We start from the raw sequence: 18,161 nt of genomic DNA on the forward strand, positions 1-18,161 counted from the left end.
AATAACTTTTTATATTATCAGTAGAGGCAAATAATATTAAGATGTATCTGTCAGAATTCACGTCATAAGAGCATAAGAAATAAATAATAATGCTAGGATGATATATCTGAAAACGGTACTTACATAAAGTCATAAGAACATAAACCTCGAATAATAATACAAAAAGAATTTTAAAGTCGATTGTCTATAAAATCGGAAAGCATCCTACCTATAGGAAGACCTCGAAAAGAGAACCCTGGATCATCAGCAATGCTCCACGGGGCATGATGAACGTTAGTTGTTCAGAAAATTAATAACTGGCATAAGCAACCATAAAATTTTCATCTGAACATTGAGATTTATGCTTAAGCTAACCCCAGTAGGCCGATACTTTTCTATGATCATAGGGAGTAACATTTTAAGAGAGCAAAAATGAAATAAAAACACAATCACAAAGTAGGTCTAGTTGTTATGAAGAATAACAAAGGATGCAATAAATATAAGTATATAACCTTAACAACAGGTATTTGATCACCAAACTTAAGATTAGCACCCATTTGAAGAGAGTTCTGAATTTGCCCCCTTTGTAGACATTAGTCGGAATAAATCACATTTGTATGGACTTCTTACCTGCAAAAGTTGAAGAAAAAAACTCATCAACAAGTTGAACTTGCGCTATATTGTGATGGGACAAGAACTAAGAAGGAGAGAGAGCTTGATAAATTAGGTTGTAAGGATGAACCAAGCAATGATTAGCTGGGTAGCGGCAAAGAAAATCAACCAAGAAAATCAACCAAGAAAAGTTGCCTCCAATTCTTTGCTTATTTTGTTAGGCTTTTCAATATAGAGAGTGTTTTTTCTTTATTATTGAGCTTTGGGTTTTTCCTTGACTCTTACTTGCAATCGTAGATGCATTTTCTGTACTCTCATTAATTTTTTAAATACATTTTAACCTTTTCCCTCAAAAAAGTGGGACATGATACCAAAAACTCCAAAAAGTTAAAATTGACATACAAAATCATAGGTCATAGTTACTCATCTTAACATTGCTTTTTAGTTTTACACTAAAGGTATCTTCAGTAGTAATGTAGGATCATCGTCACCAACATTCTAGAAAAGAAATTTAGAATTTTTCATAAAAGAATAAACAACAAACTACGTACATATGGTTAAGCCAATCCCAAAAGTTACCATAAGCAATCATAAGGTTTTTCAGCTTAGCATTGCGCTTTACCTTATTGTAACATGTGGCGTATCTATTCTTCAGAAACAATTTTATAGATGGAATTTTCACAAATAAACGAACCACAAACTAAGTAAATTAAAGTACACGCGACTATCTCCATCCCGAAAGTTCCCTCGTATCTCTAATATTAGATAAACCCACATATCATGATTAGATTATTTAATAATCTTAATCACCATTTAATATGATCAAAAACTAAACTAAAAACAAATCAAAAGAGAATGCGAATTCAGTTTCAGAATAGAGAGATTCAAGATAAATAAATAAATAAAAAACAGATGAAAGGATATAACTAGGGTTTACCAAGACAATAGGATTTTGTTGTTTATTCTTTTGAGTAAAAATTGCACCTGCGAAGTACAACACAATGAAATATAATTATGGATACGACCCACACAGAAACCGCAATATCAAAACACATACAAATTAAAGTTAAATCGGAAAAAAAAACACATTCTCTATATAAAAATAGAGTTTTTTCGAGCGTTCTCATTAATCGGAACTTCTGGTTGATTCTGGCCCCACCATTTATTATTTTAACCAGTAAAATTCGAGGAGAATATATATTTCTCTACAATATGTTTTTCGGCCAATCACATTTGAGAAAAAATATTTCCTAAAACATCTAATTTAAATAAAATCTTATAAAATTGGTAAATATATATAAAAAATTTCTAATTAAATATAACATGAATCTTCAAAAATAAATTGAAATAATATCACGTCCAACTATTTACTGTTCATCATGATTTCATAAAATTATTAAATCAATCATCAAATTAAAAAGCAATCATAAAAACATTAAATAAATCATCAAATTATAATGTCCGCTTACGCTTTTATTATAAAATGAATCCTAATTACAATTCTAAGTTACCATATATGTCCACTTATACTTTCATGATTAGTGTTCTAATGAAATTTACAAAGCTTTAACCACATTTATATCAATAATTCAAATTAAATTAAAAATATGTAGAGTAACGGACACATACCCGTAGATGCAAATATCCTCTTCTACAAAACAATCGATTGTTTACCTGCTCAATAATTGAAATGCAGAATCGTTTATAGAAAATTATGATAATCGATACATGATATTAACAAAATTTTGAGCATTAAAAAATATGTTTGTAGAAAAGTCAAATAGATAACAATGGCTTCAATATTGTTTTTCTTAATTATGGTCATTCCATAAAAGAAAATGAAAAAATGGAAAATAAAAACAAATTTCCATGTACGGGGGGTGCTCAATATTATCAGGAAAAAAATATGGAAACAAGTAAATATGACTATAAAAAATTGGGAAAAAATATTGCAAGTCGTTTAAATAATTTTTATCCAAAAATAAAGTGATTTTATTGGTATGTTGACCATCCAAAAATATTAAGCACATTCGGAAAGATATTTTAAGTAAATACGACAACTATTAAAATAACACAATAGGAAATTAAAAGATATTCATGGGTTGAGATTGCTAACAATAACATAAACAAATTGAAAAATTAGATATTTTTAGATGTCGACTATTATTATTTCCAAAATAATACTAATATTTTTTTATTTATGAGTTTGGTGTCTCTCCATATAAAACGAAACGCTGAACTGGCCTTTGTTTCAACGCCACTTCTTTCTCTAATGGTTGCATCGGTTTGTTTTGCTTCAGTTATTATGATTTGTTGTCTTTGTTTTTGGAACAGAGTATGATTTGTTGTCTGATCGGGTGTATTATTAAGTTTGCAGGGATCCTAGAAATCAATCGGCGGTATACGTGTTCTTTCAATGGTGTTTCTAATAGTTGTCGCATAGAAAAAGGGTGAAAGGCATGATGAAATTGGTAAATCTTTTCGTTGCATACAAGAGTATTGATTTAAATGTTTTATTAATTCTATTTTATGGATTGTACAGGTGACAGGCAACACCTATCAGAAGTTCATAAAAATTGGTGTTTATGAATTGCTACGAGCAGAGAATTACGTGTTTTTTTTTCTTTCTTGAAGCAATTACGTATTATGTTTATCAGGCTGGAATATATTTACATTGACAAAAAATTAAGTGAATTACTTATCCCTATATACAATACTTATCATTTTTCAATCAACTACGAGCACAGTGCAAACGAGAGAGGGAGGAGATGGATTTAATATCAACCAACGAGGTTACTAGCGTCAATAGCACCACCTTCAGGATAATGGAAAATGTATGCTTACAAAACCCTCTTTCGAATAATTATTAGATTTTTTTTGATTTTTGTTGTATGAAGTGAGGCATAGATTCTTGCAAATATTATTTGAACAAACATATATTACAGCTAGCCAAGAATACTAAAATTCTAGATCTATTTAGATATTATTCCGATTTTAAATATAATTCATGTTCTATTTTCAAAAAGTGTTTGTATAGGCTTCCTGTACAAAGCTTTCTGGCAAAATCTTCATTTTCTGTTTTTTTCTTTTTCCTTTAGTTTTATTTTTTACGAAATTGAAGTTGATGAACTGACCTTTGTGGGCAACGTAATCATCTCCTAACTGTTTCCAAGTATGGTTTCCTGAGTACGGATCATTATCATAACTATTTTTCATGTCGCACCAAGTAGTACAACAGGGTCAGACTCACTTCCAGTTTCATAACCATGCCAAGATCATTTACAAGTTGTATTGGAACACCATGTTTTTCATTGACTATTTAAAAAAACTTTGACCAAACAAGGGGTTTTTTTCCCCTTCAAATTCCATATTCGTAACTTCCATGAACATAAGTATTTTAACCGTGAAAGAACCTCTTTGAAGCTTAATATGCATGATTGTTCCATATATTGGACTAGCCGTGCCAAGCGTGATCATAAACTTTTATTGGGTAATTACCAAATGTTTTTTGTTGGATTAATAAATAAACTCTGTCAGTGATGCAGACGTGCTCGCTGATTTTTGGTGTTTTCCTACTCATGGTAATAATTCACCTCACATCTGAAGTAGCAAGAAATTTTTTGTTCCCAGCAAGTCAAATATGTTGGAGATAAAGTCTTATAGTTAAACTATGATTATGGTCATATAATATTCCTGTAAAATATGATAACGGCTAGCATCAAACTAACGGTTGCATCCTGATGAGATGTTTCGTATTTTCTACTGGCGGGTGGATTGACTACATATTCGAAGAAAACATACGTACTATGACCATGTTCGCTTTCTTTAGGAACTTAATTTTGCAGTTTTATTTTCTTGAACAGTGAGTTCTCTGCAATAAGCGAATTCCGAAATGTATCAAGTATCCAGTATATTATGTAGATTATAATATTAGCTTAAAGAATAATGTTATGGTTGTAAAGTACTAATGTTCAAATTTAGTCTACAAAATTTTGTAATCGAATATTTTATCTGTATTACCCACTTTGAGGACTCATCTTGCGGATGGGACTACATATCTATAAATTAAACACCTATTGTGCTGAATTCGATGGTGGATAGAGTCCCGACCGGATTTCATGGTATGCGAGACAGTGGTGGTACCGGGAGAATGGGTATGGTGCATCCATGCATGCACAAAATTATCAAAGAGGATTACGTCTCATGTGAGCAATACAATGAATCATGCTAATGCTAACGATGCAGTACAACGAGTTATGCTCATGCTATGATTAAATGGAAGGAAACTTGGGAAATGCCCCAATATGAGGTGCAATGTTGGAAATCTTCCCCAACATTTAAAAGTTTGGAAAAATGTCACATTCCGTTAAAACCCCAATTACGTCACATGTGTGAGTTCACACACGCGAATACCCTTCAGAGTTCAGGGTTCGAGCTCAAAATTCATGATTTAAGGTTTAGGTTCAAGGTTTAAGGTTCAGGTGGTGGCGGCGGCTGTTATGGTGGTGGTTCTGATGGTGATGGTTTCCTTACACATATCATTTAACTGAGTTGGGTGTTAATGTTAACGGAATTGGGCATTTTTCTAACTATATTTAACGTTGGGGCAGTTTCCAACATTGCACCCTATATTGGGGCAGTTTCCCAGTTTTACCTTAAATGGATGTTTGTTATAGCACATTTGAACCCATTGGGGAACCCATTGGAAGAATCATGAATTTTTTAGGATCTTTCACGGACCACTGGACCCGAGAACATAACAATGATACTGTCCCCAACTTGACCACCACCTATGACAGTTGTGTGGGGTTTTAATCGAAAAGACCTCGATAATAAAAAGACTAGATTTTTCGTTGTATTTTTTCTGTTGAATTATTAATGGATTCGTAGTTTTCCATTAGATTATCACATGTGATTTTTGTATTAGGGTCATCGGACTATTAAAAAAAGTAAAAAAAAATAATAGTTTTAGTAGTTTGTTTTTAGTAAAAATCAGATCCAGAATACAGGCCAGTGCATAGCACGGGGGATAAACTAGTTTTTGTTAAAAAGCTTATGTTAAAAGGTCGAATAAAGAAAACAAACCAAAAGATGTTCTTTTGATCTATAAATCACACCACCAAAATAAACTACGGGTTTTAGTTATTGAGCAAAATCAATAATCAATACAAACCAAAGTAAATCGCTGGAGAACAGGATTGAGTCTTACTAAAAAATATTATGGTTAGGGTTTATGATTTATAGTAAAAATATTTGCAAAATAAATCATCAGAGCAAATAAAAGAAATAAATAAAAAGCGACGAGAACATTAATAAATAAAACTTGCGTAGGATTGACATCCACACTATGTTTCTTACCACCGTTGTGGAATACCATAGTGTGAATGTCAATCCTAGTAGCAGAGGGAAAATACTGGTGGCGTGAAAAATAGACTTGAAATTATGGTGTGAATGTCACACTACTTACATCTCAATCAGTCGGTGGTGTTCTCGAACGGAATACTGGTGGCGTGGAAAAAACACAGGAGGTTCTTATTGGTCTAAATATTTTCTGGTGGGGCCAGAAGCTCTAGGAAGAGATCTCGGTTCAAATTTTAACTACAACGGAGGAAATTGACTTGAAATTATATTATTAATTGGATAAAAAATATTACTACAAGAAACTAGTTGGAAGCCTAACAAGCTAAGCTCCAACAACTACTGCTACACTAGTTGGACATGTTACTGTGCTAGCCTACCAACGAGCCTCATGAGGAACCATCCAAGGGAACCAATGCGAATAAGGGGGTTGATCATGTCGCAAGGGGGCAAGCTAACTCTACCTTACACGTTAAATTCTACAATATTATGCCATATGGGACTCAAACCTGGGACCTCCTAGACCTTTAAGAAACGGGGATGACCAGCTGATCTAGCTACCCGTTTTTATTATTATTATTATCTTATTTTATAATAAAACAGAGCAAGTTGTTACAAAAAATAACAACTACTCAATTACATATGTTTAGACTGCAGAGCTAGGTCTAGCACCATACGCAGTCTCAACATTCAAATACAAGATGTTGTTTATATTACTGATATCTATCGACTGGAGAGTTTGGAATAAATACGACAAGTTTGGTCTTTTCCAATTTAAACTACTTAAAACCACGATAAAAATATGTAACTTTAGTTTTGTCGATGATCATCAAAATATCTTTAATCTTATTGACAAGTAAAATAGCTGCAAAAATCTATTAATCCAAATCATTTGTTTCATCCCTGAAAGCTTCATATTGTTATCTAGCTAGTCGAAAGCAATCAAAAAAAACTATATTATTATCATCACTAGAATTTGTTACAGGAATTATATCGAAATTAAAAAATTGGCTCCAAATAACTTTTTCAGGTGATTTTGTTTTTCTTACAGATAGGTTAGTGAGCTAAAAGTCATTTTATCGTAGGCCGTTAAAAAACATTAAATGAAACAAGAGGATCGAAGACAGGGTTCTTGATGCCACTTGACGGAAAATGAAAAGCTTATAATATATAAAATAAGGTAAAAAAAAAGGATAACTGAGATTGAGTCATGTTTCGTTGAATATTTTTAATGTGATTTTTAAACCTACAATATTTATAATATATTTTTAATGTGATTTGTAAAACTCAGTTTCTATCGGGCATCGCTCATCTATAATAAGGAACAAATGTGTTCCTCTCCACAAACAAGCCAACAGTATTCACTATATTTGAGCTAAGCGATATCCCATAATAGTTGTCTTTCGCTATAATTAAGCTATAGTCAAACCAAAAGTACCAACGATACTTGTCTTTATGGCTAAAAAAACTATGGTGTTTCCATCTAAACTACCCACTACAATTATAATTAACTAACGACTAATTTACTAATTAAGTTATTAATTGCCACAAATACTAACTACTGACTTGAACATGATATGAGGCAATCCTCTTTGATACTTGTATATAACCTGGTCACATGTGCTCGACAACAATTTTATTTAAACTCAAGGAAGAAGCAGAGGGATTATAAAGATAGTTAACAAAGAGGCTAACTGACAGACTTGAAAGCTAACTCGAGGATCACATATATACCGTATCTTAGCGAACTCTGAGACTTCCAGTGCTGCAAAATATAATTTTCCAAATCAAAGCATATCAGGCTTTCCATTATGGTGTTTCGTTGGTAATTCCTTCAAATATTTTGACTTTTTAGTAGTTGTGTGAATTTTAAAATGTCAGACGTTTATGATGATAGGTGATCTATATGATAGCATGAAAAACCTTGAAACTTCTGTGCTGCAAGTATGATTTTACAAAAATATCAAATTGAGGCTTATAATAGAGAAAACGATAATTTTTTGGTTTATTGTTGTTGTAAAAAAGCAAAACAGGTAGTGTATGCATTGACAATGGTCATGTACTCGTTATTCAAGGGAAATGTCCCATATCCGGTGTCTTTAGTCATTAGTAAAATCAATTATCTTAATTTATTTAGTTAGTCGTTAATGGTAGTTATAATGGCTGGTGAAAAATGTAACCACGTGGGACAATTCTGATCATTGGATATTTGGGAGTAAAAACCTAGATTTACAAGGCTAAGGAGTTTGTAATAATGACTTACCCATATGTTAACAATCCAATCGATTATTCGATTTAGACCGTGTTTACAAGACTATAAGGCATGATTCTTCTGAATCAATAGGTTACTTTCTTCAAATGATCAAACTTTATATTGGTATAACACAATCGTATCATAGCCTTATAAAGGATATACGGTCAAGCGTGTCCAAGCTCAAAGAAACCCAGGGGTTTTTGGCCTTCCAGAAAGCAAGTCAAGTGTTAGATAGCCACAAGCGCCTGTTAAAATTTCGATGTTGCTAGATGACCGGAACAACTAATTTGAGATAATATATTATATTGAATATGATCTATGTGAAAGTTGTTATTATACTGTTAACACAATTTATTTCTGAATAGAAATGAGAAAAATCCAAAGTGAAAACTTAGACAGATTCTTTAAATATTCGATATATAATACCAACTACGAAGTGAAAGCTTATGGATTCCAATCAATTTTATTGTATGATATTAAAAATTGGTCCAACTTTAAAATTAAGGACCCGTGTCAGCTCGAGTACCCAGCAACATGTAAGTTTATTTGAGTAACAGGTTGGGCGCATTCAGGATGTCTTAGCGAGATGACACTTCATTCCCTAGTATTCCCCAACAAACAAACAACTTCACTTAGTGTGGATGAACATTTGTTACCTAATCCGCAGGTCTTACCCGGCCCACCTTAATTTTTGCAGGTGGGTGGACAATTCGTGCACTAATTAATTAGATGCATGAGTATTTTTTGAGACCCAATGAATTCTTGGATTTGATGCGAATATAAGGTTAAGAATCCGTTGAACATCTACATTCGCTAGTTTGAAGATATATTTAGTATATTTGGACTATATCTTCATCTCATGTCTTACAAATTTATTTTTATTGTGTGTATCCAAGGTTAAAACTTGAGTCTTAGAGTTCTCACTTAGTAATAACTGCACTTATTCGTAACAACGAGCGATACTATGTTATAGTAGGGTGTTGTATTTATATATTTCGTTATTTAGTGTTCTTATGTTATTATTTGAGTTTGTAAATTTGGGTTCCTGCCATTCTGTTAGTGGGGTTTGTGGCGGTTTTTATTTTATTTAATATTAATTTTCTGTTATATTGTTTTTTTGTTGTCTTGATATAGGTAAGCAGGGAAAAAACTGCCAGCCTGCCCGCTAACCCAACAAACTCTTAACTCTAACACAATTTTCTTTTATACACAAACAGATCAATGCCATGACCCTTTATCCACAAGGAGGGTCGTGAATCCACTGTTCTATAACGTGGTTCTTGTTGTATTAGTGTTATCTATTGACATTTCCTTTTAACATCTATTCATGGATTTTTGTGGCTATTGAAAATTCTATAATTAAGTATTTTCTTTTTTCTTTTTAAGCATATGATTGAGTATTATTTATGTTTTGCAGAAGATTTATTATTGTGCAGTCACGTTTTTGCAAATTATGCAGTCAGTTTTGCACTTTGTGTCATAGCCAACATCATCATTTCATGGTACACTTATAGGTAAAAATATGCGTACAGTTTTGAAACATATTGGCAGTTATTCAGAAAAAATTTAAAAAAAAAATTATTCCAGCCTTATGGCCTTGTTTGGTAAAATTTATGATTATCTATTTAGATAATCATAAATTGATATAATCATTTTCAGAATAAATTTTTCCAAACACTTTTTTCAAATAATTGATTATCTTAGAATGATGATCTCAAAAAGGAGAGGAAAGAACAATGATCTAGGATATTTTTTTAGTCATATGTTGTTTTTTTGTCTCTCTCTTGATAGTATAGAGTAAATAAGAAAAAAAAATCAATTTGAGTTTCTTAGAAATAATAATTGATTATAATAAATTTTCAAAACAACTTTTTTCTGTTTATGGAAATAATTGATTTTTTCAATTATGATTAAAATAAGAAACTTATTATAATGATTACCAAACACATATAGAATCCATCTATATTATAAGGGACAATGGTGTTTTTCTGTATCGACGGCTATCTATAGTTTGGATACATAAAGAACAGTCCAGATGATATGTGTTTTCTCTTTGGACGAGATCTATATTTTGAACTCATAAAGGACGGTCTAGATGGGGGCTACGATATGATGCAAGTTTAACCTTTGAACAATAACTGATTTATACTCTCTCGCTCTGATAAATAAGTGTCGGCCAACATTACCTCGATTAAAGCTGGAAAAAAACGCATACAAAGAAATAAAATTCACAGCCATTTCATTTTCTTAGTATTCAATGGACTTGAAGATCAGTTATAACCAATTTCACGGCCCTTTCATCTTCGGCTATACCCAGACGCATTAATCTTTCACCCAATTTGGATTTTGATTTTTTGCTGAATTCAAAAGGTAAGCCTTAGATATGTACATGAATCACAATTTTTCTTTTTCTTTTTATAGCTGCTGATTCTCATTTCATTGTTTTTATTTGGTTTCCCTTTGATTATGATTTCATGATTGTTGTATAGTTGAGTATGTTTGCTATTTCTTTGGTTTCCCTTTGCTTTCCTAACTTTGTGATCGTTAGTGCTAATTTATGGGGTTTCCATCAACAATGGCAGTAAAATAATCAGTTACTGTTCAAAGTCTTCAATGTTGGAAAAACAGAAAGAAAGGGATTATCGCTCAACTAAATGGTTGCCGACAAATTCTTCAATTGTTATCTTAGTCAATTCATTCTTCTTTTTTCTGAGTTTACCTTCTCACCCAGGTTAGATTTTATGGCAATCTAATTCAATTTCAATTGCAGTAGTTTGTAACTTTTGATCACTGATTTTTGTATTTTTCATGTTAAGTTTAAATGCTCATCTTAATTTGCTGATTTTAGGGGATTGATTAAAACATCGGAAGAAATGGTCAGATTTGGGTGAAGCTGATCAATTGAGTTAGCTGGGAAAACTTATTGTCTCTATTGAGTATAGCTCCCAAAGTTTAAGTCTCGGTTGGTTTTGTTTATGATTTTGTGCTGAATTTATGTGTGGCACTGATTTGGATTTTTTTCAAATAAAGAATGGTGTTTCTTTATAGAGAAGACGATCTTTTGTAGTTTCTCAAAGCCGTCATCGTCCTTCTTTAATTTTCCTTTTTATTTTGAATTATACCTATGGAAATCCAAGTTTCCTATTTTCATGCTCATTTTCGGCTGCAAACATCTAATAGGCTTTTAAACCCATGTCTTGAATCCCTGGAAGATGGCAAATATGAGTTTGTTGAAGTCGATTTAGTACAGAAAGTGTTTGGTAATATGTTGTGGTATACAAAACGGATAGATATTTAGAAGCTTTGAAGTTCCCACTGTTAGTTTTACTATATAATATCTTTCGGCAAACTACGGAAATTAAGAATTGAAATAGTTTTTATGGGTTGCTTCTTAAGTTGGGTAATGATTGTGTGATTTGTTTGTTGTGAGTTTGACGACTTTCATGTTTTTTGAGTTATACCGCTAAACAAGTTTTCATTTTTTCTAGAGAGAGGAATATTGAGATTTGAAATACCATGATTGACGACTATGCACAGAATGATATTTATAATCAACCTCTCAAGATGTGTTTGATAGATGATATATCTTAATGGCCATATATTTTCAAACGTATCAGAATCGGTAATTCGCTCATGTTTCTAATTCCATCCTCTCTTTTTTTTGGAAAGGTATTGTCTCACTTCCGTTCATGTTTTATCGCCTTTTATCATTTGTTAGTCTGCCTAAAAGTGGTGGACTTATTGCTCATGTTTCTGAAATAACATGCTTGTTGTTGCACTCCCCTCTCTGAAAAACTGGTAAGTGCATTTGACTTAGTAGTGGCCTGTGGGTGTGGTGAAATGGAAAGCACTTCGGTGGATTTGAATAGGGATGACCTAAAAGAGCGTTACCCAATGATTTTGGTGGTGTTTGAGTTATTTTTTCCAGTTAGATTGTAATTTAGTTTGTCATCCCAACACAATATTTAGTCACAGTTTAATTTCAGAGTTTTTAAGACCAATAATTGATTTTCATCATTATCACTGTATTTCGCCTCTATCTACCCTTGATACTTATCGACAATAAGCCAATTTAACTAACAAAGAGTTTGGTTGGGTTTTAATGTTTAAGTATTAGTATCTAATAAAGTTACCGTACTGTATTGGGGAAAATTATGGCTGGGATATATAGTTACAAATGAAGGGCGTAAACGCTTCTGAGTATCAATAGCCCAGATTTTTCACCCTTCGGGATTTTGGGTCCCTTATGAGTATGCATGAGCTATCCTTAAATGAGATTAAAAAAAAAGAGGAGGGAATTAGGACATGCTACTGTACTGGGGTTGAAGATCATCTCAGTTTAAAATCACCACTATATGAGCAACCTACTCCATAGGAATTATCCATATCTCCCTAAGCACCCAGTTGGAAGTTTTACCGCCTCTAAGACCATATAGGTTTGCATGTTTTGTCGCAGTTTAATTTCGAGGTTTGTTGGAATCAGTGAATACTGATTTTCACTGTATTTTGCCTCTATTTTCACTGTGTTTTGTCCATCTAACCCCATTAACCCCATCTTTAACATTATTCATCGCAGTTGAAAAAGAAATTGGATCATAAAAATTTTATGTGTGCAGAAGCCTCACATCCCAGTAATGGGTAATGCTCATAACCCAGTTCAAATTTTGTACCCCGAGTTTTAATACCACATAAATTCAGTTCGTTTTGGGTTTAAATTTATAATTCGAAGTTTATGTACATATGTATATTATTTATCTTCCCAGTTGATGTACTTCTCATTCTCACCACCTTTTAAACATCCTTCATAGGATTTTCTTGCAATTCTTGGGCGTGATCTGGAATAGAAAATTCATAATTCTTGGATGTTATGATATATAGGGAATAACTGATCAATGTCGACTGTTCACGCATCCTCCAGCTAAAAGATTTTCTAAGGTTATTTCCTTCCAATCCGGTCCTTCTGATTTTGGAGTTGGGCAGTCAGATACAAGTCGACACTGTGAGTAGTTTGATAGCAAAAAATAGAAGGATGGTAATATTGGTTTCTAAGTTTATTCGTTTCTTTTGTTAATGCAGGCAATAATATATGAGTTGTTATTGGAGTCTAATCTGGTGTTTTTATCGGTACTTTGTTGTGACAGACGAATCTACAAAGTCGGCAGCTCTAAAATTTCTTTAGGATGTAGCTTTTCCTCGGAACATGTAAGGTTTTATTTCGCGATGCTTAAGTTTTGGTTGTTCAACATACTATTTGTGTTTATATAATACCTAAAATACAACTCTGAATCATTACCACGGTATGCTTAGACGTGTATGTAAGAATTTCTTGCTTGGTTATTTAAGTTTTATATGCAACATAAAGTAGGCTTGATTATTCGTGGTCAAATGCATAGGTTTAACTTCCATTATTCGTGGTAGTATGGTATGGGTAATTCCCACTATTGATTGTGTGTACAAACATAAGGACACTACATAATTTGGAGTTGGAAGTTCTGGAAGTTTACACTTGGGTTGGGATTCCCTTATTATGCCGTTGACTTTGAAGATTTTGTTGTTTTGGGTTATTTGATAGAAGGTCCATCAAGTCCAGGTCGTGGAAGCCATGAAAGTGGAGAACAAACTGTACATTCTAACGTTTCTGAATCATAGACGTTTAGTATCTTGACCTTGAAATAGTTTTTTATGCTTGGAGGAATTTTAGCAGTAGGAATTGCATGCCCATATAAGATACTGCAGGATTTTGGTGACTGCGCACGTGGTGGAAGTCTGCATTGAACTAGCCAGCAATACAAATTTACTAGGACAAGGAGTTAATCTCTTTGTCACTGCAATATTGTAGAAAATTGGTATTTTGCAACTTCAGTTTGGAATCTTAACGAATTACTTATATGTGATGCCTATCATGTATAAAGTCTTATTACTATGAATGTTTGTTTCAATCTCAACGTTGAACAATATATGCAAATATATAAACCCAAAAAACTGGAAAAATATGTTGTTACTACATATGTGGAATTAAGATAGGACATAGGACAGAGTACGATGAGCGGTATCTTGCGGACTTTTGGAAATGCCCACGAGCATTCATTTTAACTCCCAAAAACCCCATTTTAACAATGGGTGTATAAACCACGGGAATACTTAATACACCATAATGACACAAATTAAGAGCACTGCCAAATAGACCGTATGAGCAACTAAAACAGAAGACCGTCGTAGTAACAATTAAGCAAAATCCTTAGTCTTAGACGGATACATTTTTTTAAGCAAAACAGATACATGATTATTATGCTTACCCACCTCGGTATACGGTGCCCCGTTTGGTAAATTCTGACACAATATTAACAAATAGCGAGCCCTCTGCACCAGTCAATAAAATAAAATAAAATAAAATTATGTGTACTCACAAAGTACAGATTGAAATATTTGTGGATTTCTATTTTTGACAACCAAAACCCGTGCCTTTACGACACGGGTCACATCCTAGTTATCTATAGTACAAAACATCATGGGTTTTTTGAGCACCGACGGGCATATAACATTTTTAGAGACAAATAGATGATCTGATCATGCCAATCACATCCAAGCAATAGACATCCGACGATCATGATGTTTGTAACCTCTTTCATTTATTAATATTTAATTAATGAATAACATAACTCAAGATATTAAATGTAGAAGCAAACAAAAAATGCTTATGCCATATATATTACGGTTACAAATATGATAATAAGATAATTTTGGACCGGATTAAACATAAACTGGCGATTAGGATACCTAACCATACATTTATTCATTTTGTGTAAGATATTCTGCGAAAACATATATGCATTAACTAGATTTATTGCTCCAAGAAAAATTAACTAAATTTAGTTGTTGCAAGGTAAATTTGATGGAAAGTGATATAGATATGTAGACTGTATATTACTTAAATAATTTGGTTGTCATATTTCGATACATACATACATATATACATACATACATATATACATATATATATATATATATACATATATATACATACATATATATGTATGTATGTATATATATATGTATGTATGTATGTATCGAAATATATATATGTATGTACATATATATATACTAGGATATGACCCGTGCCGTAATGACACAGGTTGTTGTTTGTTATCTGTACCGTTAGCTTTGTCAAAGACGTGTCTATTCATGACCTTTACCCTCTCTTTTTTATGATCTTTACCCCAGAACCCATATGAACTTAATTTATCCCTAACACTGACATAATAATGTAGACCAAAGAAAGTTGGATCCTCCTGATATCAACAGCCTCTAGTATCTCAGTGCTCAAGTACATTTTTGATGAATTAATTGGTTAATAGTGAATGAAAAATTACTTATTAGAATTTGAGTTGTACGTTGGGACTTGTTGAGCGTGTCTTTTACCGTTCATATGCCAATGGAAGGGGTATTGCTAGAACTACACAACTTCCCGTTTGGAGCTCAACCTTCAAGAACATACAACCTAAATGGTTGTATTCTGACTTGTCTCCGTTAACATGTAGTTAAATAGAGTCACTATCTCATACCCGCTTAATCATATTTTGTAAGGGACTTAGATAATCTAGAAATATAGGTTTCCTTGGCATACCTAGAAATGTAGGAGTTCTGTTCTTGAGAAGTTCTGGTAAAAAATGAAAGATATTGTATTCAAGTTTATGACATCATGAAGGTGTAGGCCAATATATTATGCTTTATCAGAATATATTATAAGAGCCTTGTAACTTCCTTACGTTCTATTCCTACCAAGGTCTAGAGCCACAAAGTTCGCTTATTTACCAATAAACTCAAAATATAGCGAGTGACTTGAGCTTTTCTGTCATCATAACATATCATTTCTTATTTTTCATGAGCACGCCAAAATGTGTGGTATTCACGGTAGAGATAGTATCCTTGCATTAACATTGTATGATATCCCTGTCTGCGTTAACGAACATTTTCCATGCAGATACCATACCAAATGCATTTAAAAATGTAATAACCAAGCACTCCATTATTTTCTCCCCTTACTACTAATGTGTCTGTCAGGCAGAACAGTGTAGGACATGTCCTTACAATGTCGGCTATGCCGGAGATATATTAATCCATTTATATGCATCCTGCAGAACATGAACGGTTTAAAGTTGTTACCTGGTAAACTGATAAATGTAATATTCCATAAACTGCAGATATGTAAATAAATCCCAGAGGATATTCCCATCTTATCAGCAACACCCGGAAAAAAGAAAAATACAAAGATTATGTCAGGATTTTTATTAAAGATCTCATAGTGAGTCCAAATTAGCATTTACTAAATAATCATGGTCATCACATAACAAAATCTTCTAAAAACAATAAGTAACAATACAATGCCCGTTCTATAAAAGACCATCATTGTGCTGTTAAGAATCCTTGCCCATACAAATTAAAAATTACAAAATCATCAAAAAGGTATAAAATGTTCTTGTTTTGGTAATTAACAATTCAATAAGTATCACGGTGATTCATAGATAAGGTAGTTTTTAAAGCAGTTCTACCTAAGAAAAGAACCTATTGGCTCCGCTATGCATGTTATAAATGAAGGTTAAGAATCAGTCAAAATTTCAAACTTCGAAGAATTACAGGAATGGACCGGTATGAATCAAACACACTACTTTCCTACTTGAGTTAGAAACGCTGTAGTTGTGCCATCCATCGGTGCTTAAAGTAGATTTGTCTAGGCTGTCACTGTGCAGGCACCTATGGATGTGGTACTTAAATCATATGAGCCTAGGCAATGAATAAATGTTTATGTGGTTAAATTTGATAACTATTGAAGCTAATAAAGTTGGTGGTCCTACGAAAATGTACAGTTGGAAAGAATTTGAAATACGATAAGAAGTGCGAACAAATATGGGTGAAGGACCAAGTATATGCAACTTACTTATCCCTTAAATGCTTAATTTTGATCATCGATCCATCACCCCAACCCCCTTAACTGTGAGTTTCAACTCATTTCTCATAAAAGATAATTTGCATCCATTAAGTACACAAATAAGTTAATGCAAGTTGATGAAATAGTTCCAAACCACAATGTCAACTACCTATGAAACCTTTACACAGTCTAAACCACAATATTTACACCTCGTCTTTATGAATTGACTAAAAGAAGAGAGCAACCTTATATCAATATGAAACTATGTAGCTTTTGTACAGGCATAGTCTTCCTTCTAAACAGGCTCCATCTAATCTGGTAAATTTGCTAAGGAGGTTAACCTATATAACATTCATCTTCCACTACTTTCTTGAGGGTCGTACAAGAGACACGGCAACCAAGACAATTTCATCCACCCTCGTGAGATTTTGGCCGCAGATGATCTACAAACTATATCCTCAACAGACTGCCAAAAAGGATAAACATACATAAGTTCACAAATTAAGCGTGGCATAAATGCGCAATCACATATTGGGAAAACACCCCTAGTTGGCCAGGATATCCATTAAGTTTCGGTACTTTGCTGTATGTGTATTATATAATGTATTTGAACCCAGTCTTAAGTTTTCTTTTGGCATTCAAATTTAAATTTAAAAATTAACTATTTAGTGGGAACTTGGTAAATGGAAGAACAATGTGAACAAACATACATAATAATTCTCTAATATTTCTAGGAAATAATCACCAATATTACAATGATTGCAGATTAGACATAGTGAGAAAATAGGAAAAATCTAAGGAATTTAAAACTAAAGAGTCCAAAAGGTAACAAAACAATGTATTATTTTATTAACCAATATTAAACCCAAATGAGGAAAAAATAGTTAGACCCATACGCCAGCTAACAACAGAAACTATTTAAGATTTCATACCAACAAATAAGCATCATGTAAGACTCCAACAAACAACTCAGGATGGGCAGATATACAAAGAGAAAGTGGATTAAGGATGTATGCATGGGTGTCATAAAAT

At 32.8% G+C, this 18,161-nt stretch overlaps 1 long non-coding RNA gene across 1 annotated transcript; it reads right to left on the minus strand.

Moving 5' to 3' along the window:
- Window positions 1-302: 302 nt before the first annotated feature.
- LOC113330590 lies at window positions 303-2,348 on the minus strand. The gene is made up of 3 exons (XR_003350340.1): window positions 2,221-2,348; window positions 1,529-1,575; window positions 303-609 (listed from the first exon to the last, which is right to left on the minus strand). It is a non-coding gene; the product is annotated as an uncharacterized LOC113330590 (long non-coding RNA).
- Between the last annotated feature and the right edge of the window lie 15,813 nt (window positions 2,349-18,161).

The sequence above is a fragment of the Papaver somniferum genome, unplaced genomic scaffold (genome assembly GCF_003573695.1).
Source record: "Papaver somniferum cultivar HN1 unplaced genomic scaffold, ASM357369v1 unplaced-scaffold_118, whole genome shotgun sequence".
Lineage (NCBI taxonomy): Eukaryota > Viridiplantae > Streptophyta > Magnoliopsida > Ranunculales > Papaveraceae > Papaver > Papaver somniferum.